Source organism: Cervus canadensis, chromosome 30 (genome assembly GCF_019320065.1).
Source record: "Cervus canadensis isolate Bull #8, Minnesota chromosome 30, ASM1932006v1, whole genome shotgun sequence".
In the NCBI taxonomy this organism is placed as follows: Eukaryota; Metazoa; Chordata; class Mammalia; order Artiodactyla; family Cervidae; genus Cervus; species Cervus canadensis.
In genome coordinates this window covers 27403257-27425958 of record NC_057415.1, presented here as the reverse complement: position 1 = coordinate 27425958, position 22702 = coordinate 27403257, and the positions used below count along the sequence as shown (strand labels likewise).

At 40.7% G+C, this 22702-nt stretch overlaps 1 protein-coding gene and 1 non-coding gene across 4 annotated transcripts in view; one reads left to right on the top strand and one right to left on the bottom strand.

Moving 5' to 3' along the window:
* Nucleotides 1-22702, bottom strand: part of SLC44A1 (solute carrier family 44 member 1) — a 212851-nt gene that overhangs the window by 175271 nt on the left and 14878 nt on the right. The gene's annotated exons all lie outside the window — the stretch shown is intronic.
* Nucleotides 21258-21330, top strand: TRNAG-UCC. The gene has a single exon. It is a non-coding gene; the product is annotated as a tRNA-Gly (tRNA).

Genomic DNA, 22702 nt, shown 5'->3' with positions numbered 1-22702 from the left:
ACGTATTCCCCATCCCGATCCCCCCTCCCACCTCCCTCTCCACCCGATTAAAAATAAATGTATTTATTACTCAGATCATGTTAAATTTATAAATTAATTGGGGGGAAAATTGTATCATCTCACTATTTCAGTTTTTGCATTCCTCCAGTTCATTCAAGTTTTATAAATCTCAAGAAAAGCTTTATAAGTTTCTTCATTTTGATCACACGTATTACTTGTTAGGGTTATTTCTAGGTATTTTGTATTTGTTGTTACTACGGTGAATGGGATATTTTTCCCATTATGTTTCCAACTGGTTATTGCTGACACTTGGGAAAGGTACTGATTTTTGTATATTGTTGTTGTTCAGCTGCCCATTTGTGTCCGACTCTCTGCAACCTCCTGGCAGCATGCCAGGCTTCCCTGTCCTTCACTATCTCCCAGAGTTTGCTCAAACTCATGCCCATTGAGTTGGTGATGCCATCCAACCATCTCATTCTCCTGCCGTCAATCATTCCCAGCCTCAGGGACTTTTCCAATGAGTTGGCCGTTTGCAACAGGCGACCAAAATACTGGAGCTTCCGTTTCAGCATCAGTCCTTCCAGTTAGTATTCAGAGTTGATTTCCTTCAAGATTGACTGGTTTGATCTCCTCGCTATCCAAGGGACTCTCAGGAGTCTTCTCCAGCACCACAGTTCAAAGGCATCAATTCTTTGGCACTCTGTCCTCTATCAGAGAAGGCAATGGCAACCCACTCCAGTACTCTTGCCTGGGAAATCCCACGGATGGAGGAGCCTGGTAGGCTGCAGTCCATGGGGTCGCGAAGAGTCTGGACACAACTGAGCGACTTCACTTTCACTTTTCACTTTCTTGCACTGGAGAAGGAAATGGCAACTCACTCCAGTATTCTTGCCTGGAGAATCCCAGGGACGGGAGCCTGGTGGGCTGCTGTCTATGGGGTTGCACAGAGTCGGACACGACTGACGTGACTTAGCAGCAGTAGCAGCTGTCCTCTTTGTTGTCCAGCTCTCATAACTGTACATGACCATGGAGAAGACCACAGCCTTGACTATACAGACCTTTGTCTGCAGAGTGATGTCTCTGCTTTTCAACACACAGTCATAGTTTTCCTGCCAAGTAGCAATCGTCTTCTGATTTCATGGATGCATGATTTTTTATACTTATCAAATATAGCCTTTATTAATAATTTTTAGTTGACTTTCTCAGTTTTTGTATGTTTTTTCATTTCTGTTCATTATTTTTAGTTTTGTTTTGTGGTTTATTGCATCAATCAGAACTTCTAGAACAATGCTAATAGTGACAGAAGGCTTGCTTATGTGTTCCCAAAGAGAAAATCCTCTAGCATGTCACTGTCAAGTATATTATTGGTTGTTGGTTCAAAACAGTGGATCTTATTAAAGATGTAGTTTTTATTTTCTAGGTTTAAAATAGCTTTGAAAAGGAGAAGGCTTCCCTGGTGGTTCAGTAGTGGAGAATCTGCCTGCCAATGCAGGAGACACAGGTATGATCCCTGTTCTGGGAAGATTCCACATGCCACGGAGCAACTAAACCCGTGGACCACAACTACTGAGCCTGTGCTCTAGAGTGGGAATCATAACTACTGAGTCCATGCACTGCAAATGCTGAAGCCTGAGAACCCTAGAATCTGTACTCCACAACAAGAAAAGCCACTGCAATGCGAAGTCTGTGCCCTGCAACTAGAGAGTAGCCCCCACTTGCCCCAACTAGAGAAAACCCATGCAGAAGCAAAGACCAAGCATAGCCAAAATAAAATAAATTTTTAAAAAATTTAATGAGGAGACATTGATTTTTTTTTGTATGTTTTTTGAGCATACCATTGAGGTTAGTTTTAGGATTTTTCTTACTGACTTCCTATTTGAAATAGAAAAATTCTAGACTATTCAATAAAAAGGTAGGTCTGAGTTTGATCCTAAGGTATATGTCAGCTCTAACTCATCCTAGATCAACAGTACAGTCTTTCCTGGAAAAAAAAAAAAAAATTATTTCTTTGATACATATTATCTCACACACATCTGGCATTTAGACAAATGATGTCAGTATAATGGAGAAGTCATTTTGGCTCACATGCAAGTTTCCCCAGCATATTAATATTTCCAAGTAGGCAGACTCAAGTTTTCTCATGATTATTAAAGAGAAAGTCTCAGCAATAAGACCTTCAGCAGGAGGAAAAAAGCTGAAAAACCTAAAGAAGCGACTTACTTTTAAGTGATGGCTGAGTCAGTGACTTCAAAAAAACCATTACACTTTCCTTCTTTTAAGTTACCTGGAAAAGGTGCAGATGCAGCTGAAGAAGCTATAGAGACAATGCTCTTTGTATTAAAACAACTGATTAATTAAGAAGGCTATGTCCTGGGTCAGATTCTTAATTCTGATGAAAAGGTCTCTATTAGAAGTAAATATCCTCCAAGACCTACTTCTCAAAGAAGAGAGCAAAGTTCCAGTGTTTAAAGCAACAAGATTTTTCTGTGATACTGGGTGCAAACACCAGTAAACTGTTTGTGTTTTTTTTCTTTTTCCTTAGTACTTCTATTAGGACTGTACTTCGTTACAAAGTTACTTAGTTTTAAGTGTTCTTTGCCAATTTGATTTCTCCATCAATTCCATTGTTTTTAGCACCTGAATTTGCACAACATGAGGTGATTTTATTTTTAAATTGTTGTTGAGGTTCTAATCTTGCTCTGTTTTTGTTTTCTTGTATTTTCCAGCTTCACCTGTATGGGGTGGCAGAGAAATGTCTGCATTCCTCATAGAACCACTGGGTCTCATGCAACCTGCTTATCACAATGCAGCCCACTTGAGATTTTTTTTAATCCAGCCAGCTAACAGACATGACGTGTCTGCCATCAAGGAATTTAAGATACTTTTTTTAAATATTGAAAGTTTAAACATTTTTCATAGATGGAGTACCTGCAGTGAAGACAGGAGGTGCGCAAATTTCTGAAGCATACTCACAAGAGTCTGGCCACTCTCAGGCTCCAACTGTCCTGTTTACAATGCACATCTGTCACCAAACTCCTGATGTTCTCCCACACAACCTGCTCCACCAATAGCCTTCCCCTCCTCTATAAGCAGTAATTCCACCCTCTCGGGCATTCAGACAAAAAGCCGTATTACGGCCTCTGTTCCTCAAGTCATATGCCCCAATTCATTCACAAAATGCTGCTGTCTCAACCTTCCAGCTACATCCAGAATCTGAATGTGTTCTCACTTCTCCACGGCTACCACCATTATCTCTCACCTGAGTCACTGCAACAGATTTCTATCTGCTTCTATCCTTGTCGCCTCAACACTAGTTTCAGTAAGATGAGACCCTTTTCCTCGGAAAGCCAGAGCATGTTATTCCTTTGCTCAAAAGCCCACAATGTCTTCCAACCTCACTCTAAGCAAAAGTCCAAGTTTTTCTAACAGCCTATGAGAGCCTATGTGCTCTGGCACCAACCACCCCGGACCTGTTCCCTTCCCTCCACACACTCCTCCAACCACTCTGGCCTTGTGGCCCCTCCACCTCTCAGGCATGCTTCTAACTCCAGATTCTGTACTTGCTGTTCCCTCTACCTAGAACGGTCCTTCCCAAGTAATCAAGCTGGCTTGCCCCCTCATTTCTTTAAGGTTTTTGCTCAAATGTCATCATCAGAATGAAGCTTTTCTTGATCACCATATTATAAATTGCAAATACACACACACACACATACATAGACATTCTCTATTTCCTTTCCCTAGCTTATTTTTCTCCATAGCAGAATGGAGAAACTGCTAAACTATTTATTTTACTTATTTCTGTACCTGTCCGGTCCATTAGAAAAGAAGCCTGTTGTTCTCTGTGGCATCCCCAGAGCCTAGAATGGTTCTTGCTCAATAACTACTTGCTGAGTGACCAAATAAGGCTCACTGAATGATGTGATGAAGGAAGAGACAAAGATGATGCAAAGTTATGGCGTTCCTCATCACAAATTCAAGGAATACTTGGAAGAAGATGAACAGTGCACAGAAGTTTATTTTAATGTAGTCATATGGCTAGGTTGTGAAAACTTGTTCAAGAGATTTACTGAGCTGCTTCCTCAGATCAAGGACACTTGAAATTAAAGGGTTTTGAGTGGTTCAACTTGTCAGACCCCCCAGCGACTCATAAGATTGTTCTTCTATGATGTGACAAGACATCCAGACACACCAAAACTGAGACTGCAAGGGGAAAAAAGCAGAAGCACTGCTGATATGACCAAGGATATACAAGTGTTCTGACTCACAGTGGATACGGAAATCAAACAACAGGAGACTGCATTCACTTTCCACAGTGGACCAGTTCCCTCACTCAACAGAATGACTGCATTTAAAAAGTAAAGAATCTTATAAATCAATTTGAAAAGAAATTAAAACATTTTAAAAAGAAGAAACTGCATTTTCAGTATCTGTGGTTGCCTCTGAAAGCCCATTCTTCAGGGACAGACCTGAATCATCAAGCATTTGTCCCACTGGTATGGCTCACATGTTCATGAACAAACTGCATGAGCAAAAATCCAACCAACAAAAAGTCAATATTCATGACATTCTGAAGATGAATTTGCAAAGCTTAGAATAATCCTAAAACTTCTCACAGGTGCTCAACTTGGATGTGTTTTCTCTCTCTCATGCTGTGAAAATGTATTCTTTTTCTCCAAAGTGTGGAAATCAATCCTGGAGCTACCTTCTATGACGTAAACCTAGAGTCATAATAAATTGAAATATACCTGACTATTCACCTAGAGTTGCAGAATATGGCTGCTTCTTAAGTGCCACTTTCCTATTGTTAGGTCAAGAATGCTGTGAGTAGCTCCAGGCCTGTAACTGCACTTTGGAGATTAACAAGTTTATCAAATTATTTTTCAAGTTGACTTTGAACTAATTTTGAAATCTTAATATTAGAGATCTGTTTCATATCATCAATGTTAAGAATTTAAACTTCACATGAGCCCACACATGTGTGGATTTCAAATTATGTAACCCATTACTTTAAAAGCATAGGTGCTAACATTCCGGCAGGGACAAGGGAATACAATACAAGGAATGCCTGAGAAACTTTATAGGCTGAAAGAGTTAATGAAGGAACCATGATGGCTAAATGCAATGTGGGATCTTGGATTGAATCCTAGGATAGAAAAAGGGCAATTGTGGAAAACTTAGGAAAATCTGAATAAAGGCTATAGTTTAGTTAATGATATTGCACCAATGTCAGTTTTTTAGTTTTGACAAATGTACCATATCAAGCTGTTAACATTAGTTGAAGCTGGATGCAGGGAATCCAGGAACATTTTCTACTCTTTACAACTCTTGTGTAAATCTAAAATTATTTCAAAATGAAAATTTAAAAGGTTCTCGTTCTAGAAACACAACAAAAATTTTAGCCATTTAAGCGTGCTCTATTAAAATAAAAATTCAGTGTCACAAAGTTGGTTTCATCTATTGATAATTATTGATACAAAATAAAGCAAGGCTACAGAAATCTGGGATTTCAGCTACTCTCAATATGCAAATAATCAAAAATAGACACACTGAGTAACAACAACAACAAAAAACCTTCCACTGCTCTTTCACAACAAAACATAAATTCCCAAAACAAATAAAGGAAAACCACGTCAAGATAATTACAATCATATTTATACAGACTTACAGTGACAGTGAAGATCTGAATAAACCATTATTTCAGCTAATGCTGGGTAGGAAAGACGCTGTAAATTTGGAAGGTACTTAAAGCTTGTTTCTACATGCCGGAGTTATAAAAGATTACCTTATTCTTTATGCCTTCTCTGCAATGGGCATATCAAGATTTAAAATCTGAACAATAAGCATAATACGTTTTTCTATTAGCCCACATGATACAGAAATAAAACAACAGGAAGCTATTTCTGCTCCTGCAAGCTCTCACACCCTTCCTCCCCTTTTGTCCTCTCCCACTCCACTGGTTTGGACTCTGACCAGGTCTCTTTTTATAGCATCTTCAGTCTTGCTGGACCCCTCCACTGAACTCCAGTCTATCTTCCCATTCTTTTTTTTTTTTAATCTTCCCATTCTTATAAGCTATTTTCCTAAAATTCAGGTTACAACACATCATTTCTCTGTCTAAACAAAAGAAACTCTAAGGCTCTACCTATTGTCTAAAAAAGAAAAAATCGTATTATAAGGGTGAAATAATTCACTGAAGCCATAATTTCAAACCTACCTTTCAAGGCTTAGCCCACTATGTCCCATCATAAATATGGGAATAAATATCTTTAGGTCTAAAGAGACTAAAGAAAAAGAAAGTGAAAATCGCTCAGTCGTGTCCAACTCTTTGCGACCCCAGGACTATCCAGTTCATGGAATTCTCCAGGTCAGGATACAGGAGTGGGCTCAACACCCACCATCAAGCCTCCCCCAAGCCTCTGCTCATGCCCTTCTCATTAATAAAATTACTTACTTTAGCTACTCTTTGCTGAGTGCTTATTATTTGCTAGACACAATGCTAAGGAATTTACAATTAATTTTTTCTATTGTCTTCTTACCAACTCCTAGGGGTATGTGCTACTAAATGAGGAAAAGTCAAAGCTATTAGCTAATTTTCCCAAGGTTACCTGGCAGGTAAGTGGTGGTATAAGAACTTGAGTTCCAATCTCCAAGTTCCAAACTCTGAACACAATCTTCTTGTCAACTTCTATCAATCCATTAAGTCCCAGAATAAATGCTAACTTCTATTACCATTCCCAATTCATCCAGTTGGAAATGATAATCTTTTCCATAGACCCACATGCCTGTTTGTCGTCCCTTGTAGCTCACTCGATAAAGAATCTGCCTGCAATGCAGGAGATCCGGGTTTGATCCCTGGGTTGGCAAGATCCCCTGGAGAAGGAAATGGCAACCCACTCCAGTATTCTTGCCTGGAGAATCCCATGGACAGAGGAGCCTGGCAGGCTACAGTCCATGGGGTCACATGAATCAGACACAACTTATTGACTAAATCATCACCACCACCACATGACTATTTAATATCCTTTTATAAATCTTAATTCATCCTGCTTTGTATATAGGAAACAATATATATGTCTGTATTACCCATTGGATTCAAGAGCTTTGAGGACAGGAATAGCTACATTATTATCCTTTACAACTTGGACTCATGAAAATGCCATGGGCTAGCAGAACTCAGTAAATATCAAAGTAGGAAATCATGTTCAGAGAAACTTAGACTTCTATTTAATTCTCTTAGTTGTTCACATACACATACACACACAAATGTTTGAACTACAGCTACCAAGAATTTCACAGAGTACAAAGAATACAGGTGGTGAAGCTTGACAAACCTGTTCACAAATCTTGGCTCTACTACTACAAAGAAACTATCTGACCTGAGGGGCAACTCACTTAACCAATGTGTGCTTAAGTCTTCATCTGTAACATTAAGACTAATCATAATAGGTGTAAAATATACAGCACTACATAGCAAAGTAAACTTCTGATAAATAGTTAAATGTTTCTTACGAGAACTTGTTTCATGCCCAGAATGATAGGCCCTCACCTCTTTAAAAAATGGTAGATGTTTCCATAGGAAGATGACATGACACATTTAAAATAATAAGACCCAGGATGGTGATGGTGTATGATTAAATGCTAAGTGTTCAGGGGTAGGAATGATCAGCATTGACCAAAAAGAAAGTCTTCCTGAAAGGAAGGAATATGAGCTGGCTCATCAGGACAGAATTTGGACAGAAGGGAGAAAAATTCCAAATAAGTTGAACATCATAAGTAAGAGGAGTGAGGCTGGAGTAAAGAAGCTTGTTCAAAAAGTGTGCCTCCAGTACAATTTTTGCTTGGTGGACAAAGGTCAGATGAATAAAATAAGGGCAGAGTCCAGAGCAAACTTTGAATATAATACTGGATATACTGCTAAACAGAACAGAAGTGGGAAAAGAGATGCTTCATATGGCTTATAGGAGAACACGCAAAATGAGAATCAGTGGATTATTCAATAAAGGCATGAATAAGAGTTTGCTGTAATGAGCATAAACAAAATCTTACTTGTGAATATATCCTTTGTCTTTATTAGCTTTATTCACTATTTTTATCTCTAACATCAATGTCAGTATTCCCACCCAATCACGTCTTTTAGCACTATGAAACATATTTGTATGCATAGAGAAATAACAACTTAGAAAACTATTATATTTATTTACACATGACTGGGTGTAGATAAAAGACAGAAGACATGGGGCTAAGGATTCCTTACAAGTTAAGAATGCTGTTTGATTCTGAAGACCATCAGAACCAGGAAAAGTAGTTTATTCTTAACGTTGAGAACAAAAAAAAATTTTAGGCACATTCTGTTGAGAGAAAAACAAAGCAATGCCAAGTTGGTTAATGAGCTATGATATTGATATGAACTATCACTGTTCTGTGACAGCTGGTAAAGAATCAGATAATATACACAAACAATATACACAAAACATAACACCTTTTCAAAATGGACTCACACCTTCAAGATTCCTATTGCTTGAATGAAATTCACTCAGTTGCAGTTTTACACAAATCATCCACCATGAAATGGTCCAAGAGCCCAGCATCCTGAGTTTACATATAGGTTTTTCAAATCAATGGGCACATATTCAATCAGAACTGAAAAAACTAAGAAGGAAAAACCTAGCTGACAAATATTAATGACAGGAAAAATGTAATCCACTCATCTCCAGTAGTCCATATTAACCACATTAGCAATAAGGAGTAACATAACACCCCTACTTCTAATTCAACATATTATGTTCTAGAAATAAATTAGGGGTAACTCTTACTCTAGTCAAAATTATCAGCCAACAGGAATAGTTTATACTAAATGGAGAAAGTACTTTGAGAATTACAATGTCAATGTCAAAAAATATAGGAAAGAAAATTAAAAGCTAAATATGTTGAACCAAATAACTGTATCTTAACATAATACATAACGTGTTAAAAATGCTTATTTTTTTCTTTTTACTATCTCAGTCAGTCAGTTCAGTCGCTCAGTAGTGTCCGACTCTTTGCGACCCCGTGAACCACAGCACGCCAGGCCTCCCCGTCCATCACCAACTCCCGTAGTCCACCCAAACCCATGTCCATTGAGTCGGTGATGCCATCCAACCATCTCATCCTCTATTGTCCCCTTCTCCTCCTGCCCTCAATGTTTCCCAGCATCAGGGTCTCTTCCAGTGAGTCAGCTCTTCACATCAAGTGGCCGAAGTATTGGAGTTTCAGCTTCAACATCAGTCCTTCCAATGAACACCCAGGACTGATCTCTTTTAGGATGGACTGGTTGGATCTCCTTGCAGTTCAAGGCACTCTCAAGAGTCTTCTCCAACACCACAGTTCAAAAGCATCAAATCTTCCAGTGCTCAGTTCTCTTTATAGCCCAACTCTCATATCCATACATGACTACTGGAAAAACCATAGCCTTGACTAGACGGACCTTTGCTGGCAATGAAATGTCTCTGCTTTTTAATATGCTGTCTAGGTTGGTCATAACTTTCCTTCCAAGGAGTAAGCGTCTTTTAATTTCATGGCTGCAATCACCATCTGCAGTGATTTTGGAGCCCCAAAAAATAAAGTCAGCCACTGTTTCCACTGTTTCCCCATCTATTTGCCATGAAGTGATGGGACCAGATGCCATGATCTTCGTTTTCTAAAAGTACTATCTAGTTCCATTCATATGGTACAAGAAAGGCCAGAGGCTGTGAATTTGCCTGTATCCCCTAGCAGATGGGGAAGACATACTTTCAGCATATGAACTAGCCAATGCTGCAAAAATTCTTTTTTTTTCAATTGGTCCATAGGCCATTAATGGAATTTGGGATACCTAAAAATAAAGAGTAAAGAAAACAACCTAAGGCCTGTGTTCTAATTCTTGACAATTTGCTTACAAGCTAAATCATTTTAACTTCAATCAACTTGTTTTGTCATCTGTAAGTAGGATAGTTATATCTAACACATGACAGTTAATGGTGGCTCATTTTCTTCTTTGAAGGACACAAAGTGTCGCCACGATAATCAAAGGCAGTTCTCTAATTGGAAGGGGGTGCATGAAGATGGCTCTGCACTGTATTACACTGAAAATTGTGAGAATACTGTCTTACCAAGAATGGGGACTTGAGGAAACTATTCCCCAGTCTTCTCTTTGATGCCAGCACTGCCTGGTATAGTGACCACAGATTATATACAGGAACAGTGATATGGGAGAGGCAAAGAAGACCAAAAAATGACCATCCACAGTGCAAATTCAGATAAGGTATGCAATAAAAAATTATACTAAAAGTTCTTTCTTAGATTAATTGAATAGAAAAAGTCTGGCCTTCTAGATTCTTGGAAAAATTAAATCCTCTTATCAAGAATTCAACTCAACACCTATTATGTGCAAGCTACTATGTAGGTACTATCAAAGACAGAGGGGGCTTCCCAGATGACTCAGTGGTAAAGAATCCGCCTGCCAATGCAGGAGATGTGGGTTTCATACCTGGGTTGTGAAGATCCCCTCGAGAAGGAAATGGCAACCCACTCCAGTATTCTTGCCTGGAAAATCCCATGGACAGAGGAGCATGGTGGGTTACAGTCCATGGAGCCACAAAGAGTCGGACATGACTTAGCAATTGAGCGCACACGCGCACACACACACCTATAACAAGCCCAATAAATAAAATAAAAATAATTCAGTTCAGTTCAGTCACTCAGTCGTGTCCGACTCTTTGCAGCCCCATGAATTGCAGCACACCAGGCCTCCCTGTCCATCACCAACTCCCAGAGTCTACCCAAACCCGTGTCCATCGAGTCGGTGATGCCATCCAGTCATCTCATCCTCTGTCGTCCCCTTCTCTTCCTGCCCTCAATCCCTCCCAGCATCAGGGTCTTTTCCAATGAGTCAACTCTTCACATCAGGTGGCCAAAGTATTGGAGTTTCAGCTTCAACATCAGTCCTTGCAATGAACACCCAGGAATGATCTCCTTTAGGATGGACTGGTTGGATCTTCTTGCAGTCCAAGGGATTCTCAAGAGTCTTCTCCAACACCACAGTTCAAAAGCATCAATTCTTCGACGCTCAGCTTTCTTTATAGTCCAACTCTCACATCCATACATGACTACTGGAAAAACCATAGCCTTGACTAGATGGACCTTTGTTGGCAAAGTAATGTCTCTGTTTTTAAATATGCTATCTAGGTCGGTCATAACTTTCCTTCCAATGAGTAAGCGTCTTTTATTTACTATACCAGAAATACAAAAGTATCATGAAACTAAAACAGACACCCCATAATCCTAAGCCTAGCATTTAAGGTCTACCTTTCAGCCAGGTCTCACACTGCAGATAAACACATACTCCAGTCATTCCACACCACTTTTGCCAAACATATTAAGCACTGTATGCTTCTGTGCTTTTGCTCACGTGATTCCTTCAGGCAAAAATTCCTTTATCTACGTCTTACTGAAGTTATTATTCATCCTTAAGACCAAAGTCCATTCCTTTTGCTTCACAAAGCCTTTCCCACACCCAGGTGTAATTAAGGAAGGTGACTAAAACAGCAACAAAAGGATACCAGGAAATATACAGACAAAAGGAAAGAAATGCAAAATCTGTACCAGAGAAGCTAGAAGGTAACTATAAGTTAAAAATTTGTCAGAATCTTCTAGAAAACCATCATCCCATGCTACAGAGAAAATCAACAAATCTAACAAGGTCTGGCAGAAGGAACCCAAGAGGTAAGAGAAAGCCATCAAGATTATGGGATAATAGAAACAACAAAAACCCAGCAGCAAGAATCTGAGAAATGTATCTAGGGATTATGAAACCTAAGGCCTTAAAGTCACAGTTAGCATTTTCATCTATTATTCCAGAAAAACTAAGAAGTATATGGAACGTTAACCACTGGTTAACGTTAATGATAATGGATGGCATTAAAAAACAGAATTTAGTATTTTATAATCTTAAGACATTGGTGCCAGTGGTAAAGAGCCCGCCTGCCAATGCAGGAGACATCAGAGACACAGGTTTGATCCCTGGGTCGGGAAGATCCCCCGGAGGAGGGCACGGCAACCCACCCCAGTACTCTTGCCTGGAGAAGCCCATGGAGAGGGGAGCCTGGGCTACAGTCCACGGGTTCGCAGAGCTGGACACAACTGAAGCGACTCAGCACTCAGCACAAGACAACGCAGAGATTAAGCATCAGCTGTACCAGCGGGCTCCTGACTAAGTCAGAGGATGCCTCTGCCCAGAAACTCGCTTATTTCATCAGAAGTTCTCCACAGAAGGGCCTTGAACTACAAATGGAAGGGTGGAAGAAAGGATGGAAACTATAGTGAAACTACAATGTATCATTTATCCACCAAACACTCGCTGGCCATCTATCTCCTCTGGACTAGGCCCCAGTATAACGCTGGGGATATAGCAATCAACAAAACAGACAAATTCCTGCTCATGGAGCTTATGGAAGGAGAAAGTCAAAAAAATATGTTAGTGATTTCAGGTGACGATCAGCTTATAGAAAAAGAGAGCCAAGTAAAGAAAGAGAAGATGAGAGGGCTGGGCTGGGAAGGGCTGCTTCAAAACTGTGGATGCAAGTCTGGCAGATCTGAGGGTGGAATCAGAGAAGAGGAAGGCTCTGACAAGGACACGTCTGCAGACAAGGCTCAGGGCCAGAACATAATGAATTAAAACAATGGTAAGAAAGGAGAAGAGGTAGGCAGAGCCAGATGAGAAAGTCTGGATGTCACATTTAAGCGTGATGAAGTTGCTGGAGGGCTCCAAGCTCAGAGATGCGATCTGAGCTGCTCTTTGATCACTCAGGCTGCTGTGAAGAGAAAGGACTACAGGTACCAGGCGCAAGATGCTAATCTGGACTAGGCCAGTGGCAGCAAAGGTGGTACATGTCAGATACTGTATGTAAATAAACATGAGAGCCAGTCCTAGGAAAACATTTTTGGAAAAAGGGAAGCATCGCAAAGATGACCTTTCAATATAAGACAAGTGCAGGATGTGTCATACACAAGCCCTGACTGTCAGTGCTCCTTTAATCCTCTCCTCCCCACTGGGGGGTGGACTCCCTGAGAATTTTCATTCATTGCTATATCTCCAAAGCCCAGCACAATGCTTGGAATACCAGCAGGTTCTATGAAAAGACTTTTTTTTTAACCACTAAATCTTGACACTCTAAACATAGGAAACTACAACCTTATAGGTATCATCAAAATTTAGTGTAGGATGAGACTCAACAGTGATCTGTAAACACTGCAGCCCTAATACGTGAACAGGTGATGAAATTCAGAAAGAACTCTACACTGTTTCAAATAAACAAGTTTACCCAGTCATTGACTGAGTCTCTGCTACATGTCAGACCAGTGCAATACCCTGAGAACAGAGAGACACTGCCTCTCCTGTCTCCCAGGGAGGTATTCACACCCTGGTGATCCAGACAAGTTATATGCCCTCTTCAATGGCAGAGAATGAGAGGAAAGCACAGAGTAAGAAACATGTTAGCATCCCCATTTTTAGAAAAGGGAACACCAAAAACTTTGCAACTGAGCCCAACTTCAACTCAAGGTAAAATTCCAGAACAGATGATCAAAACAGGGTTTGTGGGCACTGAGAAAAGGATGAGGTGAATGGTTTGATATCATCTCTAATACTATCTCTCATGATAAGATGGAGAAAAATAGACTAAAATAAGTGTCAAGAATATCTGGAACTGCTAGAATGGTCTTGAGAAAAGAACTGATCAAGTAAACAGAGGTCCTCAAAAGAAATGAAAAATATTTTAAAGTAAAATGATAAATGATACCAAGGCAAAAAGATAATGGCACAGGAGTAGTTCCAAAGAAAACAGGCCAGCTAGACCACACTACAATGAACCCCACAATCAGTAAGCCCTTCATGAAGACATAAATGATTTGCTGACCAAATTATCAGATGATAAAAACTTGAGGAAGCAATAGCAAATACAACAGATAATAAAGTCGGAATTCCAAAAGCTCATACAATCTGCCAAACTGGGCAAAAATCAACAGCTTTACATTTTCTCAGAAAATTCAAGTTTTCTACTTATCTTTTAAAAATCCAACAATACTAGAACATGGTTGGAAGTGGGGGGGGGGGGGGAATGACTTAGGGCTTTTGGTGGACATCAAGCTAATGTAAGTAAAGTTGCTGAAAAGGCTAATGCAACCTTTGCGTGTGTGCATGCTCAGTCATGTCCGACTCTTCGCAACTCCATGGACCGTATCCTGCCAGGCTCCTCTGTCCATGAAATTTTCCAGGCAAGAATACTAGAGTGGGTTGCCATATCCTACTCCAGTGGATCTTCCTGACCCAGGGATTGAACCATCTGCATCTCCTGCATTGGCAGGCAGGTTCTTTACCACTGAGCCACCTGGGAAGCCCAATGCAACTTTAGGCAACACTGAGAATTCAGAAGAAAGAACTGACTTCTTTCATTGCCTTCTCCGGCATTTAAAGCTGCTCCCTCCCAAAATGCCACTTAAATGACAGTAGAGGAATTCAAAATATCTTCTCCTTTCTATGCACCACACTTCAGTGGAACTGTTAAACTAGAATTCACTCATACAGATAAGAGACTTGGGTAACTTCTAGTAGTGGCTAACTGAACATATGCATTTAATGCTACTGCTGCTGCGTTGCTTCAGTCGTGTCTGACTCTGTGCGACCCCACAGACAGCAGCCCCCAGGCTCTGCCATCCCTGGAATTCTCCAGGCAGGAACACTGGAGTGGGTTGCCATTTCCTTCTCCAATGCATCAAAGTGAAAAGTGAAAGTGAAGCCGCTCAGTCATGTCCGACTCTTCACGACCCTATGGACTGCAGCCCACCAGGCTCCTCCATCCATGGGATTTTCCAGGCAAGAATACTGGAGTGGGATGCCATTGCCTTCTCCGGCATTTAAAGCTGCTCCTTCCCAAAATGCCACTTAAATGACAGTAGAGGAATTCAAAATATCTGGAACTAGGATTTAGGTAGGAGAGAGACAATTAACCTAGCAGACTCCAAGAAACTAAATCCTGAGTCAACAGTGGGAAAGGCCAGGAAGCAAACCGATTAATGCCATAAAACGCTCCCAAACTTCAGGAATTTGTGGTATATGACATCTCTGGAACCAGAGGAGACAAACGGGAGGATTCATGAAAGGGAGCTGTGAGACCCTTGGAGCAGGAAGGGAACTAATTGCCCCTCCTCTATCCAGAAAAGTTATGGGCAAGGGGAGAGAAAACAAAAGGAATAAGTGCAAGTTTACAAAGTAAATACTGAGACCAAGGCCTTCTCCACTTTCTTTCCCTGCTTGGGTCCCAGAATTCCAGCAGTCAGACAAATACTCTCCAGGGGATGAGAAGAGATTTCCTGGAGAAAATCTGATCCGTTAAAAAAAAAAAAGACCAAAACATACTGACACTGAGTGTTTCCAAGAAAACAGGGCCTGGCCGAACCACCCTACGGAGCTTCCCTTGGTGGCTCAGACGGTAAAGAATCTGCCTGTAATGCAGGAGACTCAGGTTTGATCCCTGGGTCGGGAAGATCCCCTGGAGGAGGGAATGGCAACCCACTCCAGTACTCTTGCCTGGAGAATCCCACGGATAGAGGAGCCTGGCAGACTATAATTCATGGCTCGCAAAGCGTTGGACATGACTGAGTGACAAACACACAGACCACCCTACAGTGAACCCCACAGTCAACAACCCCATCCCCAAATGAATACAGTACTTTCAACAAGCTTTTGGAGCCTGGCACTTAAACAATGAGCAGATAACTAAGTACTACCAGACAGTCAAGGAAGAAACCTTTAACATGAATGCGGAGACAAACAGAAGAAACTAAGTTGGAAGAAACAGATGATGCAGATACAGAGAGAAGTGAACTTAAAACAAATGCACACACATACGCACAGAGAAGAGATGGCACAAAAATAAACAATAATGATGAGAACAAAGCAAAAATACCCTATGAAATGAAGAACTCGTAGCAGAAATAAAAATGTAATAGAAAGACAAATAGAACAAATCTAATAGAGTATGGATTAGAAGACAAGGAGTTCAGAAATGAAAGAAAAGGTAAGAAAAGTAAGGAACAAGGAAAACAGGTGGGAAAAAAATCAAAGAACTCAGGAAAAAACTTCCTAACCACAAAATAGAAATTTCCAGATTGAAATATCCCCACAGTGTCCAGCATAATGGATGAAAACAGATCCACAAAAAAGGCACATCACTGAAAAATGTCAGAAGATGGATCACAAGGAAGACCCTAAAAGGTTCCAGAGAGAATTAAAAAAGTTCAATACAAAAAAAAAAAAATCAAGAACCAGAATCAGACTTCAATAGCTATCCTAGCAGGAAGAAGACAAAGGAAAAATACATTTTAAATTCTGAGAGAAAATAATTTCCAATCTAGAATTCTAAATCCAGCCAAATATTAAATATGCATGAAGTAAGAATAAAAATATGCAAGTTATCAAAAAATTACATGTATCCTTTTCTCAGGAACCTACTAAAGGAGGTATTTTTTTTCCAAATTAAGGGAATAAATCAAGAAAGAAAACATCAGGACAGGAAAACTGATGAGAGAAATCAAAGGCTCAATAAATGCAGAACTATACCACATTCACAGACCGGAAGACTCAATATTACTTAACAAATTCTTTCCTAACTGATCTATAGTTGCAGGGCTTCCCTGGTGGCTCAGACAGTTAAGAATCTGCTTGCAATGCAGGAGACCTGGGTTCGATCCCTGGCTCAGGAAGATCCCCTGGAGGAGGGCATGGCAACCCACTCCAGTATTCTTGCCTGGAGAATCCCATGGACAGAGGGGCCTGGAGGGCTACAGTCCATGGGGTCTCAGAGAGTCAGACATGGCTGAGTGACTAACACTTTCACTTCACTATAGTTGCAACACAAGCCAAATCAAAATCCCAGCAGGATTTGGGGGGTAGATATTGATAAACTGATTTTAAAATGTATAAGGAAAGACAGAAGACTAGAATAGACAAAATAGTTTTCTACGTTACTCACACCACTTGATTTCAATATATACTATAAAGCTACCATAATCAAGACCATTTGGTATTAGTGTCAAGACAAACACATCAATGAAATAGAAAATTCAGACCCATATATACATGGCTAATATTTGGGAAAGGTACAAAAGCAATTCAATGGAAAAAAGTATAACCTTTTCACCAAAGTGTACTAGAATAATTAGACACCCCATCTCCAAGCCAGGCTTCAGCAATATGTGAACCGTGAGCTTCCAGATGTTTAAGCTGGATTTAGAAAAAATAGAGGAACCAGGGATCAAATTGCCAATATCCGCTGGATCATCGAAAAAGCAAGAGTTCCAGAAAAAACATCTATTTCTGCTTTATTGACTGTGCCAAAGCCTTTGACTGTGTGGATCACAATAAACTGGAAATTCTGAAAGAGATAGGAATACCAGATCACCTGACCTGCCTCTTAAGAAACCTGTATGCAGGTCAGGAAGCAACAGTTAGAACTGAACATGGAACAACAGACTGGTTCCCAATAGGAAAAGGAGTACGTCAGGGCTGTATATTGTCACCCTGCTTATTTAATTATATGCAGAGTACATCATGAGAAACGCTAGGCTGGAAGAAGCACAAGCTGGAATCAAGACTGCCGGGAGAAATAGCAATAACCTCAGATATGCAGATGATACCACCCTTATGACAGAAAGTGAAGAGGAACTAAAAAGCCTCTTGATAAAAGTGAAAGAGGGAAAAAAAAAAAAAGTGAAAGAGGAGAGTGAATAAGTTGGCTTAAAGCTCAACATTCAGAAAACCAAGATCATGGCATCCGGTCTCATCACTTCATGGGAAATAGATGGGGAGACAGTGGAAACAGTGTCAGACTTTATTTTGGGGGGCTCCAAAATCACTGCAGATGGTGATTGCAGCCATGAAATTAAAAGACGCTTACTCCTTGGAAGGAAAGTTATGACCAACCTAGATAGCATATTAAAAAGCAGAGATATTACTTTGCCAACAAAGGTCTGTCTAGTCAAGGCTATGGTTTTTCCACTGGTCATGTATGGATGTGAGAGTTGGACTGTGAAGAAAGCTGAGTGCTAAAGAATTTATGCTTTTGAACTATGGTGTTGGAGAAGACTCTTGAGAGTCCCTTGGATTGCAAGGAGATCCAACCAGTCCATCCTGAAGGAGATCAGTCCTGGGTGTTCATTGGTAGGACTGATACTGAGGCTGAAACTCTAGTACTTTGGCCACCTCACGCGAAGAGTTGACTCACTGGAAAAGACCCTGATGCTGGGAGGGATTGGGGGCAGGAGGAGAAGGGGATGACAGAGGATGAGATGACTGGGTGGCATCACCGACTCGATAGACATGAATTTGGGTGAACTCCGGGAGTTGGTGATAGACAGGGAGGCCTGGAGTGCTGTGATTCATGGGGTTGCAGAGTCAGACACAACTGAGCGACTGAACTCAACTGATGCAAACAAAAAAACAAAATCCCAACCTATACCTCAAACTTTATCTAAAAATGAACTCAAAATGTATCCTAGACATATGTGTCAGATGTGAAAACAGAATATTGTAGGGTAGTGTGTTACCTTGCTTCTTAGCTGGGGAAATATGAAAATCTGGAGTTTGCTTACTCCTGATATAGGCTATCAGGCAGTTCTGTGGTTTTCAGACTCTCTTCTCATCCACACCCTCAGAGATCCCTAAGCCTTAGACTCCTGCTACTAGAGGCAGAGATAAATACCAGTGTTCAATTCGCCAAGTTGACTAGATTTATTGGTCTCATTCCAAACACAGATATTCTAAATTTTCCCCAGGCCTTCTAGCTTAAAGGCAAAACGGACGTTTTCTTCCTCCAACTCTATTTCACCATATCTTTTCTTCCCTCCTTTCCCCTGTTTATTTTTCTTACTTAGAGTTGCAAAATAAAGCTACACAGCCAGTTTTAAAACATGTTTTAATGAAATTTTCTTAGTACGTGGGTTCCACATAACTGGGACACCAACACAAGAACGATGAAGTGAATACTTGGTATGATGTGAAGGGAGATCTCAAATTGATAACTTTGAAACAGGCCTGAGAAGCCAGAAGCCCAGACTGGAGCTACAGGAGATGTCCTGTCGGGAAACTGAAATTAATTAATATCTAAGGGGACTTCCCTGGTGGTCCTTTGGCTAAGACTCCATGATCCCAAGGGTTAAACCCCTGGTCAAGGAACTAGATTTCACACACTGCAACTAAAGATTCCACATGCTGCACCTAAGACCCAGCGCAGCCAAAAAAATAAAAATAAATAAAATAACAATTTCTTTTAAAAAAAGACTATCAAAGGTATCTGTGCTGACTCAAAGAAATTCACACAACCAGGTAAGAATGTAGAGGTCAATTAGTCCTCAACAAGTACACAGAAAACCAGGCAAACAGCAAAACACGACAATTATCTCCAAGAGCAACACAAGATTATGTAGGAATGATGAAATACCACACGAGTCAGCTTAAAGAGCATTTATGTAGTCATAACGAAAGGACCTGAAGATCAGTCCAAACAGAACCGTGACACCTCTACAGTAGGATAGGCGGACTGGAAGCAAGTACATGGAACATAAGTGCAATCTTCATCTTCCACAGTGGAGGCCAAAATTAATGCCAGAAACTAGAGTCAGGTGGCAGCAATATAAGCATGTTAGAGATACAGAGAGAAATAGCAAAAAGATTTAGTTCAAAGATTTAAAAGTGATGGCCTCAGGGAAGCATAAAATGGGGGAAAGGCTTTTTAAAAAATAACAATTCTGCTTCTAATGTTTGACTCTTTAAAAATATGGGCATGTATAGCTTTGATAAAAATAAAAATTAAATAAACTTTAAAAAAAAAATCAAAGCTTAAAGGGGAAAAAAAGAGAAGCCCAGACTAATACAGAATCTGGAAGCATGATACTTAGAAATGGCAGTATAAACTAAGGGTTTTTAAGTTTAAATGTACACAATTCAGTACACATTAAGGATGATTTCAGTTGTTTTCTCTTCAATTATTCTATATAGCTAGTGGGTGCAGAACTAGAATCAGCAGTAAAGTTACATGGACAGAGAGGTCACCTGTGCAAAGAAGCAATTTCTAATAACTGCCTGAAAGTGGAGTTAACCGACTCAGGAAGCAGTGAGTTCTCTGCTGATGGGAGGTATTTAAGCAGAGCCTGGACAAAACCACTTAGTGGATGTGATATCTTGGTAGGTTGGAATAGAGAACTCTAAGTCCCCGCCAGTTGTGAGATTCTGTAAAAGGATTCCCGGTAATCATCTCCTTTGAATTAGCACCTTCCAAAGTGGGACTGGTAAGGTAGGCGCAGCAGTTGAGGTACTCAGGACACACAAGCTTCTTCCTTCTACCTCATCTCCGTCGCTTTTTAGCTTTCAATTTTTCATTTCAGAAGTCTTAAGTATATTTACATTTCATTACAAATCATCCAAGATATTTGGAAGCAGATGAGATATAAATAGACTTAAAGAGCAGAAGAGAAAATGCACGTCTGGATAGGAGAAAACTGTTAAGAGAAACGAGAAGATGGTCTGACTGGTGGTAAGAAATGCAGAATGGGTACCCACTCCAGTATTCTTGCCTGGAGAATTCCATAGACAGAGGAGCCTGGTGGGTTAGAGTCCATGGAGTCACAAAGACTGAGCAACTAACCCAAGAAATGAAGAATCAATTCTGAGTCCTGTGGTTCGGCGACTAATGGACATTAAACAGGTCACGGTGCCCAGTTAGGAGAGAGCACCTGGGCTTGCTGGCAGGGTGAAAGGGCAGAGATCTGTGGCTCAGTCACTAGACGCAGATGAGCCACAAGAGAGCCACCTGAGATTAGAGAGCAACAGCAAAGGGACACTTCTGACTTGTTCTACCTTAAATATAAAGTTCCTAGAACCTAGTACCATCAAAGAACACAAGTCACTCTGCTTAAATGCTGGTCATTTCAATGGGGAAATAAAGATACTAAACACATTATAGGTCCTATCTTTTTAAGGGATCACCTCAAGAATGACTCATCCACAGTATTCAGGGAAGTTTCACATTATTTTCTACTCAAGGACAGTAATTTTTCTTTCATTCCGTGTCATAAAATACTGTCATGACTACAGAGACAATAAATTTAGCCCAAAGCTTACCAAACTCCATTCTTAACCAGTTAAGAGTTGACACAGAACACACTTCAAAAATAATATTTAGGGAACTTCCCTGGTGGTCCAGGGGTTAGGACTCTGCGCTTCCACTGCAGGGGACACAGGTTTGATCCCTGGTTAGGGAACTAGATCCCACATGCTGCAACAAAGACCTGGCGCAGCCAAGTAAATAAAAATTAGAATCTATCAAGAAATTATCGGCACCGTGCACTCAGTAAATGGTGTAACTTTTCTGGGGCTACTGAAGAGAGACTCAGGTGAGCCCCGACACTCTGTGGATGTCCCTCAGCCCTCCCTGTAACAGACTGAACACTTCAAGGGAAAGGCTCCTTCTTGGTTGAATCCAGTCCTTAGAATCCTGAGTAGCACAATGCTCAGTAAATGCTGAACCAAAACAAAGCATGTGACAGGCCTGGAATTTTCTCTGTATTCTACCAACATTCTTGATTTTCTTCCTTTTTTCTCAGGGCCTTCCCCTCATTCCTGAGCTCCTCACAAGCAGGCGTCATTTCTGCAGGCTGCTCTCTACCCTTCTGGCCACACTTTGAACAAAATAAGTAGGATTTGTGGCTCTCTCCACTCTGCTCCAGGCAGGCACTGGGAAGATGGGCCAGAAGACCTGTCACCATACACCTGCACAGTGGTGGAGCTAAATCTTTTCTTATAAATCTATTTAGCAGTGCTGATCACCTAGCATACTTTCAGGTGCTGACAAGGCTGTGGTCTCCAGCTTATGATATGCTCTTTCTTCCCTGACTGGCTAGTATTAATGTCTTCAGCAAGACTTCATCATAATGTGGGAAAACATGCTAACAAGGGCAGTTTTAAAATCACCAGAATTAAAACATTTCACACAGTGGCTTCTTTTAATTTTCTGGTTCATTCCCATTTCCTTCCATTGAAAGGTCACCTTTATTTTCATAGTAAATTTGATAGGAAACATGAGCATCACAGGGCTTCCCTTGTGGCTCAGCAGTAAAGAATCCACTTGCAATGCGGGAGACCTGGGTTCAATTCCTGGGTTGGGAAGATCCCTGGAGAAGGGAAGGCTACCTACCCCAGTATTTTGGCCTGGAGAATTCCACGGACTCATAGTCCATGGGGTCGGAAAGAGTCGGACACGACTGATCGACTTTCACTTTTCACGAGCATCACAAACTAAATTTCTAGTCTCTGAATAACCCATGCGCTTAGTCGCTCAGTCATGTCCAACTATTTGCAACCCCATGGACTGTAGCCCACCAGGCTCCTCTGTCCATGGGATTCTCAAGGCAAGAATACTGGAGTGGGTTGCCATTTCCTTCTCCACTGACTATCCCATGCCCCCACCACATATATTCAATAAATATTTATTGAGGATCTATTATTTGCTTGGTCTTCCCTGGTGGCTCGGTCGGTAAATAGTCCGCCTATAATGCGGGAGACCTAGGTTCAATCCCTGGGTCGGGAAGATCTTCTGGAGAAGGAAATGGCAACCCACTCCAGCATTCTCGCCTG